Source organism: Rutidosis leptorrhynchoides, chromosome 6, assembly GCF_046630445.1.
Source record: "Rutidosis leptorrhynchoides isolate AG116_Rl617_1_P2 chromosome 6, CSIRO_AGI_Rlap_v1, whole genome shotgun sequence".
NCBI lineage: Eukaryota > Viridiplantae > Streptophyta > Magnoliopsida > Asterales > Asteraceae > Rutidosis > Rutidosis leptorrhynchoides.
Genome location: NC_092338.1, coordinates 174,216,847 through 174,232,500, shown reverse-complemented (window position 1 = coordinate 174,232,500; position 15,654 = coordinate 174,216,847).

Here is a 15,654-nt window from a genome sequence, read left to right as displayed (position 1 = left end):
ATACATGGGTCGATATGATATGTCAAAATATTTGCATACGTGTCTATGGTTGTAGTGACCTGATGTTATGCGAGGTGTATATGAAATAGCTTTATTTTTACTAGGAAATATTATTAAATACAATACAATTTTACACAAGATATTTATTTATTTATAGAATGGATATACCTAAACCTTGCTACAACACTTATAGGCAGTGTACCTAATCGTACAGTAGTGTAGTTTTTAGTAAGTCCGATTCGTTCCACAGGGAAATCTTTAAACAAAGCTTAACGCTATATTAGTTTTAATTTATAAAAATACAAATATATATATAAGTAATATTATTATTATAAAGGGGGGTTTTTACCGTTTAATGACCGGTTTGTCGATTTTTAAAACTTTACTCGCAGTTAAAACCTAATGTAAAATATTAAAAATAAATACAACTTAACTTAAAGCATAAAGTAAATAATGATAATGAAATTGTGATAAATAAAATTGCGATAATTAAAATTGCGATAATTAAAAAGTACGATAATTAAAAGTGCAATTAAATACAATGATAATAAATAAAAGTGCGATAATTAGAAGTGCAATTAAATATAAAAATAAAGGAATTATGCTTATTTAAACTTCCATAATCATGATGTTTGACGCGTTGATTTTAGTTTATTCCCATGGGTTAATTGTTCTTTGTCCTGGATTATTTAATATGTCCATCTGGTTTTTGTCCATAACAGTCCATCAGTCATAAATATAAAGTGCGAGTATCCTCGTCAAATTATCCTTATATCCGAAGTCAAATATTACAACTAATTGGGGACTTAAACTGTAACAAGGTTTTAATACTTTGTTATCAATTATGCCAAGTTTCCTTGTACATAATTTCACCCCTGTTTTAATAATTCCATAGACTATTAATCCATTCTCGTGTCCGGTTAAATGAACGATTATTCGTACATATAAATATCCCGCCCATCGTGTCCGATCGAGTGTATGTGGTTATTTATAGGTACATCCAATTGTAAATCTTTATATTAAAATTAACAAACTATCATTTAGTTAAACAAATATAAAGCCCATTAATAGCCCATAGTCTAATTTCCACAAGTGTCGTTCTTTTGTCCAAACCCCAATTATGGTACAAAGCCCAATTACCCAATTTTAGTATTTTAGCCCAACATCATGATTACTTTGGTATTAAATAAGCATAATAATAACTTAGCTACGAGACATTAATGTAAAAAGGTTGAACATAACTTACAATGATTAAAAATAGCGTAGCGTTATACGGACAGAATTTCGACTTACACCCTTACAATATTCGCTAACATACCCTTATTATTAGGATTTAAAATTAAAATTAAAATTAAAATTAAAATTAAAATATAAATATATATATATATATATATATATATATATATATTTTACGTATGATGAATGAGAAAAAGGTGTGTAAATTTCGGCCGAATGCTCGGCCTTTTATAGGCCCACGTAATACTATTTGACCTCCGCGAGTGTGGAGGTTTTTGCCTTTATAAGCTCCGCGAGTGCGGAGCTGTGGATTCCAGCTCACACAAGCTTGGCTCCTAGCTTGCCGACGGTTTTATAATATAATATAATATATATATTAATTTTAAGAATTAATTATATATTATATTATATTCATGTGCATAGTTGACTTGTAATTTTTAGTCCATTGCGTCGAGCGTTGAGAGTTGACTCTGGTCCGGGTTCCGGATTATTGAACGTCCTTGCGTATAATTTAATATCTTGTACTTTGCGTTTTGCACCTTGTACTCTTGTAATTTTGAGACGTTTCTCATCAATAATTTGAACCTCTTTGCTTGTACTTTGTACTTTTTAACTTTTTGATCGTTTGCGTCTTCAATTTACCGAATCTGCCTTTTGTCTTCACCTTTTAATATTTAAACGAATATTCCTTGTAAATAGGACAACTGCAATTAAAAGCTTGTCTTTCTTGAGGGATAATGCTATGAAATATATGTTCGTTTTTAGCATTATCAAATATTCCCACACTTGAGCGTTGCTTGTCCTCAAGCAATATAGTCTTGAAATATATTAGAATCACTTCTTTATTCTTCACACTTTGTACATCAGTGATTTCTATACGGCGGTATGAACAATGGTAGTAACGTTATGGTTTACAGTCCCACATGACTATAAAATTTAGATCCTTTAAGGAAATTGGATCTTTTTGAAAACATTTGATCTTTTTGAAAATTCAATCTAGTTTTTACCCTAGACAAGTTTTCCAGAATAACCCTTCACTGATGTTTGAAAAATATTTTTGTGGGTTTGGTGGGTTAATGATATCTAAAATTTTAGCTCAAAACTTGTGGTTTTGTATCACCCACTTACTAACCTTGTATTGGGAAAGCAACACGTCCAGTATACTTGTTCCATATATTACCTTTCGGTAAACTACCGTCCTGTTGTAAAGGAAAGCATTGAACAAGCAACTGTTAAGGCAATGTCCCCTGACATGCTTTTAATTATGGTCTATAACGTGTAGGACGCAATTACTATCCTTTGTAGGAGCAATAGTAAAGCTCACCCTTATAATTTTTCGGTCTGGCACAAGGTCCTGTCTTTGACCATGCTATGCAACCACCGTTCTTACGGTTGATACCCGAATTGGGTCAGGTGACCTAATGAATTCCAGGTGAATTCCTAGGATTTTACGTTCAATGGTAATGAACGCATTGAAAATGGATTTTCAGAAAACAAATCGGTTTGTAATTTTGATCAAAATATTTTCTCGTTCAAGCTCGAGTTTAGATATCATCGAATTCCATGAGTTTATAATTCTCAATCTTTAAGGTCAATCTCTAGGATTGAGTAATATCAGGCTTAAAAGCTGATTTTTGATCTTTTAAGGAGATTATCCTTTCTGGGGGTCTGATTCATTAGTCTTATCAAGCTAATTTGCACGGCGTCCTCCCCATTTTACAAGACAGATCCTCTCATGGTTAGGATAAGTCTGACCACTTGGCGACCTTGTTTGATGCTGAGGTCCGTGGATTTCCTGCTGATTTTAGTGATGACTTTTCTAGATTTTTCGTCAACCTACAGCTGGTTTGGACGACAACTTCATGACCTAAATCAAGAAGCGCGTTTCTTTTTCTGAAGACTTTACTTCCTTTTAATGATGGAATTGATTCATCGTGTAGCTCCATCTTTCTTTCAAATATATTACAGTAAATCGGGTAAAACTGATTAGTTTAGTTCAAAGCAAAAGTATCTTCAGTTATTTGTACAAAAATATGTGATATATGTTTTAAATAACTTGGTAAATTTTCCCACACTTGGCTTTTATTTTCTTTTATTTGCCTTTTTATTATCCTCTATTCAATTTTAAATGAATTCTAACATTTTGGTTTGTTTCTCAATTTATGTCCTTTCCGAGGTAACAATAATTTCGGTGTTAACACCTAGTTTTATCGTTCATAAATATGTATAAACATGATTTTGAGTTCATTTAATTGAAAATTTTGAAAATTTTTACTAGAAGTGGGTAGTCAGTATATAAGACTAGGGCTGTTCTTTGTTATCAGAGAGCACTAAATTCTAATACAACTACTACGTTACTAGTATTTTTAATGGTAACCAAGTGTTTAAGTTAAAAATTTTAAAAATCCGAAATAATTTAATCCCTTCCCACACTTAAGATCTTGCAATGCCCTCATTTGCAAGAAATCAGTAACAATTTAAATTATTGAGGGTGATTAGCGTAGAAAAATGATTAAATTTTTGATGTTATGCGAAGTGTATATAAAATAGCTTATATTTTACAAGGAAATACTATTAAATATGATACAATTTTACACAAGATATTTATTTATTTATAGAATGGATATACTTAAACCTTGCTACAACACTTATAGGCAGTGTACCTAATCGTACAGTAGTGTAGTTTTTAGTAAGTCCGGTTCGTTTCATAGGGAATCTTTTTCACAAAGCTTAACGCTATATTAGTTTAAATTTATAAAAATACAAATATATATATAAGTAATATTATTATTATAATGGGGGGTTTTTACCGTTTAATGACCGGTTTGTCGATTTTAAAACTTTAGTCGCAGTTAAAACCAAAATTAAAAATAAATACAAGACTTAATGTAAAGTAAATAACGATAATGAAATTGTGATAAATAAAAGTGCGATAATTAAAAAGTACGATAATTAAAAGTGCAATTAAATACAATAACAATAAATAAAAGTGCGATAATTAGAAGTGCAATTAAATATAAAATAAAGGAAATTAAATATGAAATAAAAGAATTATGCTTATTTAAACTTCCGTAATCATGATGTTTGACGTGTTGATTTTAGTTTTATGCCCATGGGTTAATTGTCCTTTGTCCTGGATTATTTAATATGTCCGTCTGGTTTTTGTCCATAACAGTCCATCAGTCATAAATATAAAGTGCGAGTATCCTCGTCAAATTATCCTTATACCCGAAGTTAAATATTCCAACTAATTGGGGATTTAAACTGTAACAATATTTTAATATTTTGTTTAATAATTACACCAGGATGTCGACTGAGTGTAACCCAAGGTTTTAATACTTTGTTATCAATTATGCCAAGTGTCCTTGTACATAATTTCACCCCTGTCTTAATAATTCCATAGACTATTAATTCATTCCCGTGTCCGGTTAAATGAACGATTATTCGTACATATAAATACCCCGCCCATCGTGTCCGATCGAGTGTATATGGTAATTTATGGGTACGTCCAATTGTAAATCTTTATATTAACATTAACAAACTATCATTTAGTTAAACAAATATAAAGCCCATTAATAGCACATAGTCTAATTTCCACAAGTGTCGTTCTTTTGTCCAAACCCCAATTATGGTACAAAGCCTAATTACCCAATTTTAGTAATTAGCCCAACATCATGATTACTTCGGATTAAATAAGCATAATAATAACTTAGCTACGAGACATTAAATTAAAAAGGTTGAACATAACTTACAATGATTAAAAATAGCGCAGCGTTACACGGACAGAATTTCGACTTACACCCTTACAATATTCGCTAACATACCCTTATTATTAGAATTATAATTAGAATTATAATTAAAATTAAAATTAAAATTTATATATATATATATATATATATATATATATATATATATATATATATATATGTATATATATATATATGTATATATATATATATATGTATATATATATATATGTATATATATATATATATATGTATATATATATGTATATATATATATATATATATATATATATATATATATATATATATATATATATATATATTACGTTTACATATAGAGAAAGCGAGATTTTAGGATATTTTTGCGATCAAACTGCGTTTGCTTTTATAGGGATTTGAGTCCAGGTGAGCTCCGCGAGTCGCGGCCTTTTCCCTCTTTGAACTCTGCAAGTCGCGGAGTTCGATTTTACAGCTCACACCATTTTGGAGCCTTTCTTGCCGACGGATTATTATATAAATATAATATATATATAATTTATATAATTAATTATATATTATATTATATTTATATACATAGTTAACTTGTAATTTTTAGTCCGTTGCGTCGAGCGTTGAGAGTTGACTCTGGTCCCGGTTCGGGATTTTCGAACGTCTTTGCGAATAATTTAATATCTTGTACTTTGCGTTTTGAATCTTGTACTCTTGTAATTTCGAGACGTTTCTTATCAATACTTGGAACCTCTTTGATTGTATTTTGTACTTTTGAGCTTTTTGGTCGTTTGCGTCTTCAATTCGTCGAATCTGTCTTTTGTCTTCACCTTTTATTATTTAAACGAATATTACTTTTAAATAGAACAATTGCAACTAAAAGCTTGTCTTTCTTGAGGAATAATGCTATGAAATATATGTTCGTTTTTAGCATTATCAAATATTCCCACACTTGAGCGTTGCTTGTCCTCAAGCAATATAGTCTTGAAATATTAGAATCACTTCTTTATTCTTCACACTTTGTACATCAGTGATTTCTATACGGCGGTATAAACAATGGTAGTACCGATATGGTTTACAGTCCCACATGACTATAAAATTTAGATCCATTAAGGAAATTGGATCTTTATGAAAACATTTGATCTTTTGAAAATTAAATCTAGTTTTTTACCCTAGATAAGTTTTCCGGAATAACCCTTCACCGGTGTTTGCAAAATATTTTTATGGGTTGTGTGGGTTTCAGATTTGAAAATTTTAGCTCAATACTTGTGGTTTTGTGTTACCCACTTGCTAACCTTGTATTAGGAAAGCAACACGTCCAGTTCACTTGTCCCGTATATTACCTTTCGATAAACTACCGTCCGATTGTAAAGGAAAGCGTTGAACAAGCAACTGTTAAGGCAATGTCCCCTGACATGCTTTTAATTATGGTCTATAACGTGTCGGACGCAATTACTATCCTTGGTAGGAGCAATAGTAAAGCTCACCCTTATAATTTTTTCGGTCTGGCACAAGGTCTTGTCTTTGACCATGCTATGCAACCACCGTTCTTACGGTTGACACCCGATTTGGTTCAGATGACCTAATGAATTCAATGTGAATTCCTAGGATTTTACGTTCAATGGTAATGAACGCATTGAAAATAGGGTTTTTTAGAAAATAAATCGGTTTGTAATTTTATCAAAATATTTTCTCGTTCAAGCTCGAGTTTAGATATCATTGAATTCCATGAGTTTGAATTCTCAATCTTTAAGGTCAATCTCAAGGATTGAGTAATATCAGTCTTAAAAGCTGATTTTTAATTTTTAAAGAGATTATCCTTTCTGGAGATTTGATTCATTAGTCTTATCAAGCTAATTTGCACGGTGCCCCCCCATTGTACGAGATAAATCCTTCTCATGGTTAGGATAAATCTGACCACTTGGCGACCCTATTTTATGCTGAGGTCCGTGGATTTCCTGCTGATTTTAGTGATGACTTTTCTAGATTTTTCGTCAACCTACAGCTGGTCTGGACGACAACTTCTTGACCTAAATCAAGAAGCGCGTGTCTTTTTCGGAAGACTTTACTTCCTTTTAACGATAGAATTGATTCATCGTGTAGATCCATCTCTTCTTTTCTTTCATCGGGTAAAACAGTTTAGTTTAGTCCAAAGAAAAAGTATTTTCAGTTATTTGTTACAGAAATATGTGACATATGTTTAAAATATCTTGTTAAATTTTCTCACACTTGGCTTTTATTTTCCTTTTTATTGTCCTCTATTCCATTTTAAATGAATTTTAACATTTTGGTTTGTTTCTCAATTTATGTCCTTTCCGAGGTAACAATAATTTCGGTGTTAAAACCTAGTTTTATCATTCATAAATATGTATAAACATGATTTTGAGTTCATTTAATTGAAAATTTTGAAAAATTTTACTAGAATTGGGTAGTCAGTATATAAGACTAGGGCTGTTCTTTATTATCAGAGAGCACTAGATTCTAATACAACTACTGCTTTACTAGTATTTTTAATGGTAACCAAGTGTTTAAGATAAAAATCCGAAAGAATTTAACCCCTTCCCACTCTTAAGATCTTGCAATGCCCTCATTTGCAAGAAATCAGTAACAATTTAAATTATTGAGGGTGATTAGCGTAGAAAATTGATTAAATTTTACCAAAGTTTCCAAACATATTGGCGTTTGTTTTCTGAATGATAAATGGTGCATATCATTTGTTCATTCCGTCTTGTTGTTATTTCACATATATTTTGCATCTTGTCGTCAAAATTAGTTGCTTTTGCTGAACTTAATGCCAGTCTTTGAAAATGCGTTGTTTTTCCCTGTTGTGTACATAAGATAAACTGTAAACATATATGCATATTTTTGAAGTTTGGTATATTACCCCACATTTAAAAATTATTAAAATCTAATAATAAAAGTTAGAAAATTATAAAAACTATTACAATATTAACATAAGTATTAAATGTATCAACATTACAAATAATAAAATAAATAAAACTAAGTAGACTAGGGATGATACTGATACCAGTAGGGGTTCCATGCATAACCGTATGTGTTATAGAATGCTTCGGCTGGGTTATACGTAGGATACGGTGGTTGGATCTCTATAGACCACGGAGGAAATACGGGCGATGGAGTAGGAATATAGTTTCTACCTATTTGTTGGCAATAAGCTATGATTTGGTTTTGATGAACTTGCCAATCTTCAAATGCTCGATGTCTAGCATTTTCGTACTCTTGTGAAGCTATAAACCTTTGCATTTCTGTCATTTCATTTCCCCCTCCCACATTACCTGGCTGTTGGTTTCTCTCAACCTGTGGATGTCTACCATTATATCGTACTGCGGCGTTATTTCGCATCTTCAAAACTTTAGCACCATGGTATACATTTAAACCAATTGTATCGTGGGGTTCTGGTTCTTCGATTAGTAATCCCCCCGACTTATATCCACACCGAGATATTCAGCAATCAAAGTAATAAATATACCACCTCCTATTATACTGTGCGGTCTCATCCCTCTAACCATAGCTGATAAATAATAACCCACACAATACGGTATACTTACAGCGCTTTGTGGGTCTCGAATACACATATGGTAAAACAAATCCTGTTCATTTACCTTTTCCTTATTCTTACCCCTTTGTGTAATCGAATTAGCTAAAAACCTATGAATTACTCTTAACTCTGCTCTATCTATATCCAAATAAGAGTAATTTCCCCCTTTAAATCGGTGATGGCTAGTCATTTGACTCCATACACCATGTGTATCAAAATTTTCATCAATCTTTCTACCATTTAATATCAACCCTCTACAATCGGCAGATGCTAACTCCTCAGGCGTATATATACGTAAGGCCTGAGCCATGTCTAGTAAAGACATGTGGCGCATCGAACCTCCTAACAAAAATCTAATAAAAGATCGATCAGTTAAACTAACTACCCGATCATTTATTTCTATACTACACAATAATTCTTCACACCATACTTTATATACAGGTCTACGTATGCTGAATAATCGTACCCAATCGTTAAAAGTGGAATTACCATACCTCTGTGTAAGTAATTCTCTAATTGGCCCGGCTAATTCTACAGCTTCTAACGGTGCCCATTCTATTACCCTAGGTACTTCAACAGCTTTAGAATGAAGAGTATGCAAGCCCCTTTGGTATTTTGGATAATCTATCCAACGTCTGTCAAATCTCAAGTTCGGGTGCAACTCTTCCAAGTGCATATCTGAAAATGTCATAACTGGATGAGGTATATCTTGTTTATGATAGCTATCAACATCCTGTTGTTCCGCATTCTCAGGAGGAGCATTGCGAGCTTGGGATGAAGATTCACCCCTTTCAGTCTGCAAAACTCATCAAACACAATTTTTGTGCATCCAAATATGCATTAGTGTCAGCAAAATTATCAATCAAAATAATTACAATGACATGTTCAATTTATATCAAACATAAGCTCATTTTCATATTTTTATCAAATCTACACTTTTTCAAATAAGCATATACGGAAATGTTCACCAAGTTCATAAGCATTCAACTCAAATAACATGTCAAAATAATCATTACTAGCAATTAAACAAGTTTCAAATGGCATTATCTCTTAAAAATCAAGTTCATGAATTTTAGACTTGAAAAAGTCCACTTTAATTCTCAAAATCATGCTTAGGCTCAAAGTTTGGATCATTTAACTACCTAAACATGTTACACTACTTAATTTAGCAACAATTCATGACAAAAATCGGCCATAACCTGTTTATATCAAAAAGCCCCAAATTTGCTCCAGAACACAAACCCTAGATTACTCAAAATTTGAAGTTTAAGACTTCTAATCATGTTAAATAGCATCAATCTAGGTTATACAAGCATAATACACAAGCAATTTAAGCATAATTACACTAAAAAGCATTAAAATCGAATTAGGGAAAAAATTGCTCAAGAACACTAATTTTTGGATTAAATGGTGTTTAGGTGTAGAAATTTACCGTTTTCCTTGAGTAATTCCTTGATAGCATCCTTCTCAACATGATTTTAGTAAAAGATTTGATGATAAACGGTCAAAAATTGCGAATTTGGTGTGTGTTTTTCGGGTATTTGCGCAGTTTGGAGTGGGTAGGTGTGTGCAACTGAGCTGTTCAGCTCGTTTTATTTTTTTCTGGGTTTTGGTCTCTCCGCGAGTCGCGGCATTTGACTCTTTCAAACTTCGCGAGTCGCGGTGTTAGGGTTTTTTTTTTTTTTTTTTTTTTTTTTTTTTTTTTTTTAAGCCTTAACTTATAAAACAAATATAAAATAAATTTAAAATTTTGTTTTTCTTTGTTTTAGGACAAGGTCGTTTCGGATCGATGTCCTAGTTCGTCTCTCGACAAAATTTTAAAATTTGTCTTTTTGTAGCGATTGTTTTAAAAGCTAAGATTTTTGGGTTTTTTAAATGTTTTTGGCATACTTTAAGTCAATAAGATTAAAAATAATGATAATAAAATTTTTCGTCCCTCCCTCGGGTAAAACAATTTCGGTTCAAAGACCTAGTCTTCAACTTACGACGAATTTTAAAAATCATATTTTTAACTTAGCGAAATAAAGTAAATTTTTGTTTTTAAATTCACACCACTTAAATTTAAAATGCATAAAATTAAAAATTCATATTTTAAAAATTAAAAATTCACACCAAACTTAATTTAAAAATTAATATTTTAAATTCACACCAAACTTAAATTATATTTTTGTTTTTATACATGCAAACTTATATTAAAAATATTAATTTTTCAAATATTTACAATTTTAAGTATATTGATTTTAAAAAGTTTACAATATTATTTTAATATTAATTTTAAAAACAAAGTAAAAATAAAATTAAAATTTTTTTTGGCTTTTATCCCACTTTAATCAATCAAATATTATCAAAAATATGCGCCCCTCTTTTCGGTAAAGTAATTTAGGTTCCATGACCTAATTTAACTCATGACGAATTTTTGAAATATTTTGGTTTGATTGATTAAAGATATTTATACCTTAAGAATAAACGTTAAATTTCGCAGTGATTTAATAAATTTTTGTATGATATCAATAATTTCGGTCGCCAAACCTAATTTTATCGAATACCAATTTAATACTTTATAGCAACAAATTCGCGTTTATTATCAAAAGGTTAAAAATGAAAAAAAAAAAAAAAACTATACAGACTTACCTGTGAGATAGTATTCTTAGTGATATGATCTATCCCACTCATAAGATAGTCGGTTTAATTGGTTTTCCATAGCTACAAAGGCGTAACCTCTAGCATTCAGTGTTTTTTCTTCTAAACATATGAACGGTCCGTCTCTGCATAAAGTAACAAATTCGGTGTTTGAATAGGTTTGATTATTTGAAACATTTACCTCCATGTGACCATTTTCCGCATTTGTGACATCTTTCAAGGTGTCGTGCTCTTCTTTTCGTTGCGGATTTTGATTTTTCTTTACCAAATTGTAACTCATTATCTTCGCATCTGGATTCTTTTCTTACTCCGTCCAATCTTTCTCTGATTACTGATACTATTTCACTCGGAAGTGAGTCATTATTACGTTTAGTGATCAAAGCGTGTAGCATTAGACCATGCTTTAGTTCGCAGGAAGTCTTCATTTCCTAAAAAAAATAAAAATTCAGAATGGGGGGAGAAGACTAGTTCTTTAGGGTCTGCTAGGGAAAGACCATTCGGGTTCCATTTTCGAGAACTACACGAAAACAGAAATTCTAACTCTAACAGAAATACATATTATCCTTTAAAGACTTGATTCTCCCCACACTTAGTTAGCTGTGGTATCGAAATTGTGATTAACTTCATTGTCGATTTCCATTGGACTATCTATGTAATGTTTAACTCTGTGACCATTAACCTTAAATTCAATCTCATTTGAATTTATTAATTCTATCATTCCGTATGGAAAAACTCTTTTGACTATGAATGGTCCAGACCATCTTGATTTCAATTTTCCAGGAAATAGCTTGAATCGTGAATTGAAAAGAAGAACTCTGTCTCCTTCTTTGAATTCTTTTGAACTTCTGATTCTTTTATCATGCCATTTCTTTGTTCTTTCCTTATATATCAACGAATTTTCGTATGCTTTTTGTCTTAATTCTTCTAATTCGTTTAATTGACTTAACGGTAGACGTCCAGCTTCATGTAAATCAAGATTACATGTCTTCAAAGCCCAAAATGCTTTGTGTTCAATTTCTACTGGAAGATGACATGATTTTCCATAAACAAGTCTAAAAGGTGTGGTTCCAATTGGAGTTTTGTAGGCTGTTCTAAAAGCTGATTAGTTTAGTCCAAAGCAAAAGTATCTTCAGTTATTTGTACAAAAATATGTGATATATGTTTTAAATAACTTGGTAAATTTTCCCACACTTGGCTTTTATTTTCTTTTATTTGCCTTTTTATTATCCTCTATTCAATTTTAAATGAATTCTAACATTTTGGTTTGTTTCTCAATTTATGTCCTTTCCGAGGTAACAATAATTTCGGTGTTAACACCTAGTTTTATCGTTCATAAATATGTATAAACATGATTTTGAGTTCATTTAATTGAAAATTTTGAAAATTTTTACTAGAAGTGGGTAGTCAGTATATAAGACTAGGGCTGTTCTTTGTTATCAGAGAGCACTAAATTCTAATACAACTACTACGTTACTAGTATTTTTAATGGTAACCAAGTGTTTAAGTTAAAAATTTTAAAAATCCGAAAGAATTTAATCCCTTCCCACACTTAAGATCTTGCAATGCCCTCATTTGCAAGAAATCAGTAACAATTTAAATTATTGAGGGTGATTAGCGTAGAAAAATGATTAAATTTTTGATGTTATGCGAAGTGTATATAAAATAGCTTATATTTTACAAGGAAATACTATTAAATATGATACAATTTTACACAAGATATTTATTTATTTATAGAATGGATATACTTAAACCTTGCTACAACACTTATAGGCAGTGTACCTAATCGTACAGTAGTGTAGTTTTTAGTAAGTCCGGTTCGTTTCATAGGGAATCTTTTTCACAAAGCTTAACGCTATATTAGTTTAAATTTATAAAAATACAAATATATATATAAGTAATATTATTATTATAATGGGGGGTTTTTACCGTTTAATGACCGGTTTGTCGATTTTAAAACTTTAGTCGCAGGTAAAACCAAAATTAAAAATAAATACAAGACTTAATGTAAAGTAAATAACGATAATGAAATTGTGATAAATAAAAGTGCGATAATTAAAAAGTACGATAATTAAAAGTGCAATTAAATACAATAACAATAAATAAAAGTGCGATAATTAGAAGTGCAATTAAATATAAAATAAAGGAAATTAAATATGAAATAAAAGAATTATGCTTATTTAAACTTCCGTAATCATGATGTTTGACGTGTTGATTTTAGTTTTATGCCCATGGGTTAATTGTCCTTTGTCCTGGATTATTTAATATGTCCGTCTGGTTTTTGTCCATAACAGTCCACCAGTCATAAATATAAAGTGCGAGTATCCTCGTCAAATTATCCTTATACCCGAAGTTAAATATTCCAACTAATTGGGGATTTAAACTGTAACAATATTTTAATATTTTGTTTAATAATTACACCAGGATGTCGACTGAGTGTAACCCAAGGTTTTAATACTTTGTTATCAATTATGCCAAGTGTCCTTGTACATAATTTCACCCCTGTCTTAATAATTCCATAGACTATTAATTCATTCCCGTGTCCGGTTAAATGAACGATTATTCGTACATATAAATACCCCGCCCATCGTGTCCGATCGAGTGTATATGGTAATTTATGGGTACGTCCAATTGTAAATCTTTATATTAACATTAACAAACTATCATTTAGTTAAACAAATATAAAGCCCATTAATAGCACATAGTCTAATTTCCACAAGTGTCGTTCTTTTGTCCAAATCCCAATTATAGTACAAAGCCTAATTACCCAATTTTAGTAATTAGCCCAACATCATGATTACTTCGGATTAAATAAGCATAATAATAACTTAGCTACGAGACATTAAATTAAAAAGGTTGAACATAACTTACAATGATTAAAAATAGCGTAGCGTTACACGGACAGAATTTCGACTTACACCCTTACAATATTCGCTAACATACCCTTATTATTAGAATTATAATTAGAATTATAATTATAATTATAATTAAAATTAAAATTAAATATATATATATATATATATATATATATATATATATATATATATATATATATGTGTGTGTATATATATATATATATTACGTTTACATATAGAGAAAGCGAGATTTTAGGATATTTTTGCGATCAAACTGCGTTTGCTTTTATAGGGATTTGAGTCCAGGTGAGCTCCGCGAGTCGCGGCCTTTTCCCTCTTTGAACTCTGCAAGTCGCGGAGTTCGATTTTACAGCTCACACCATTTTGGAGCCTTTCTTGCCGACGGATTATTATATAAATATAATATATATATAATTTATATAATTAATTATATATTATATTATATTTATATACATAGTTAACTTGTAATTTTTAGTCCGTTGCGTCGAGCGTTGAGAGTTGACTCTGGTCCCGGTTCCGGATTTTCGAACGTCTTTGCGAATAATTTAATATCTTGTACTTTGCGTTTTGAATCTTGTACTCTTGTAATTTCGAGACGTTTCTTATCAATACTTGGAACCTCTTTGATTGTATTTTGTACTTTTGAGCTTTTTGGTCGTTTGCGTCTTCAATTCGTCGAATCTGTCTTTTGTCTTCACCTTTTATTATTTAAACGAATATTACTTTTAAATAGAACAATTGCAACTAAAAGCTTGTCTTTCTTGAGGAATAATGCTATGAAATATATGTTCGTTTTTAGCATTATCAAATATTCCCACACTTGAGCGTTGCTTGTCCTCAAGCAATATAGTCTTGAAATACTAGAATCACTTCTTTATTCTTCACACTTTGTACATCAGTGATTTCTATACGGCGGTATAAACAATGGTAGTACCGATATGGTTTACAGTCCCACATGACTATAAAATTTAGATCCATTAAGGAAATTGGATCTTTATGAAAACATTTGATCTTTTGAAAATTAAATCTAGTTTTTTACCCTAGATAAGTTTTCCGGAATAACCCTTCACCGGTGTTTGCAAAATATTTTTATGGGTTGTGTGGGTTTCAGATTTGAAAATTTTAGCTCAATACTTGTGGTTTTGTGTTACCCACTTGCTAACCTTGTATTAGGAAAGCAACACGTCCAGTTCACTTGTCCCGTATATTACCTTTCGATAAACTACCGTCCGATTGTAAAGGAAAGCGTTGAACAAGCAACTGTTAAGGCAATGTCCCCTGACATGCTTTTAATTATGGTCTATAACGTGTCGGACGCAATTACTATCCTTGGTAGGAGCAATAGTAAAGCTCACCCTTATAATTTTTTCGGTCTGGCACAAGGTCTTGTCTTTGACCATGCTATGCAACCACCGTTCTTACGGTTGACACCCGATTTGGTTCAGATGACCTAATGAATTCAATGTGAATTCCTAGGATTTTACGTTCAATGGTAATGAAGGCATTGAAAATAGGGTTTTTCAGAAAATAAATCGGTTTGTAATTTTATCAAAATATTTTCTCGTTCAAGCTCGAGTTTAGATATCATTGAATTCCATGAGTTTGAATTCTC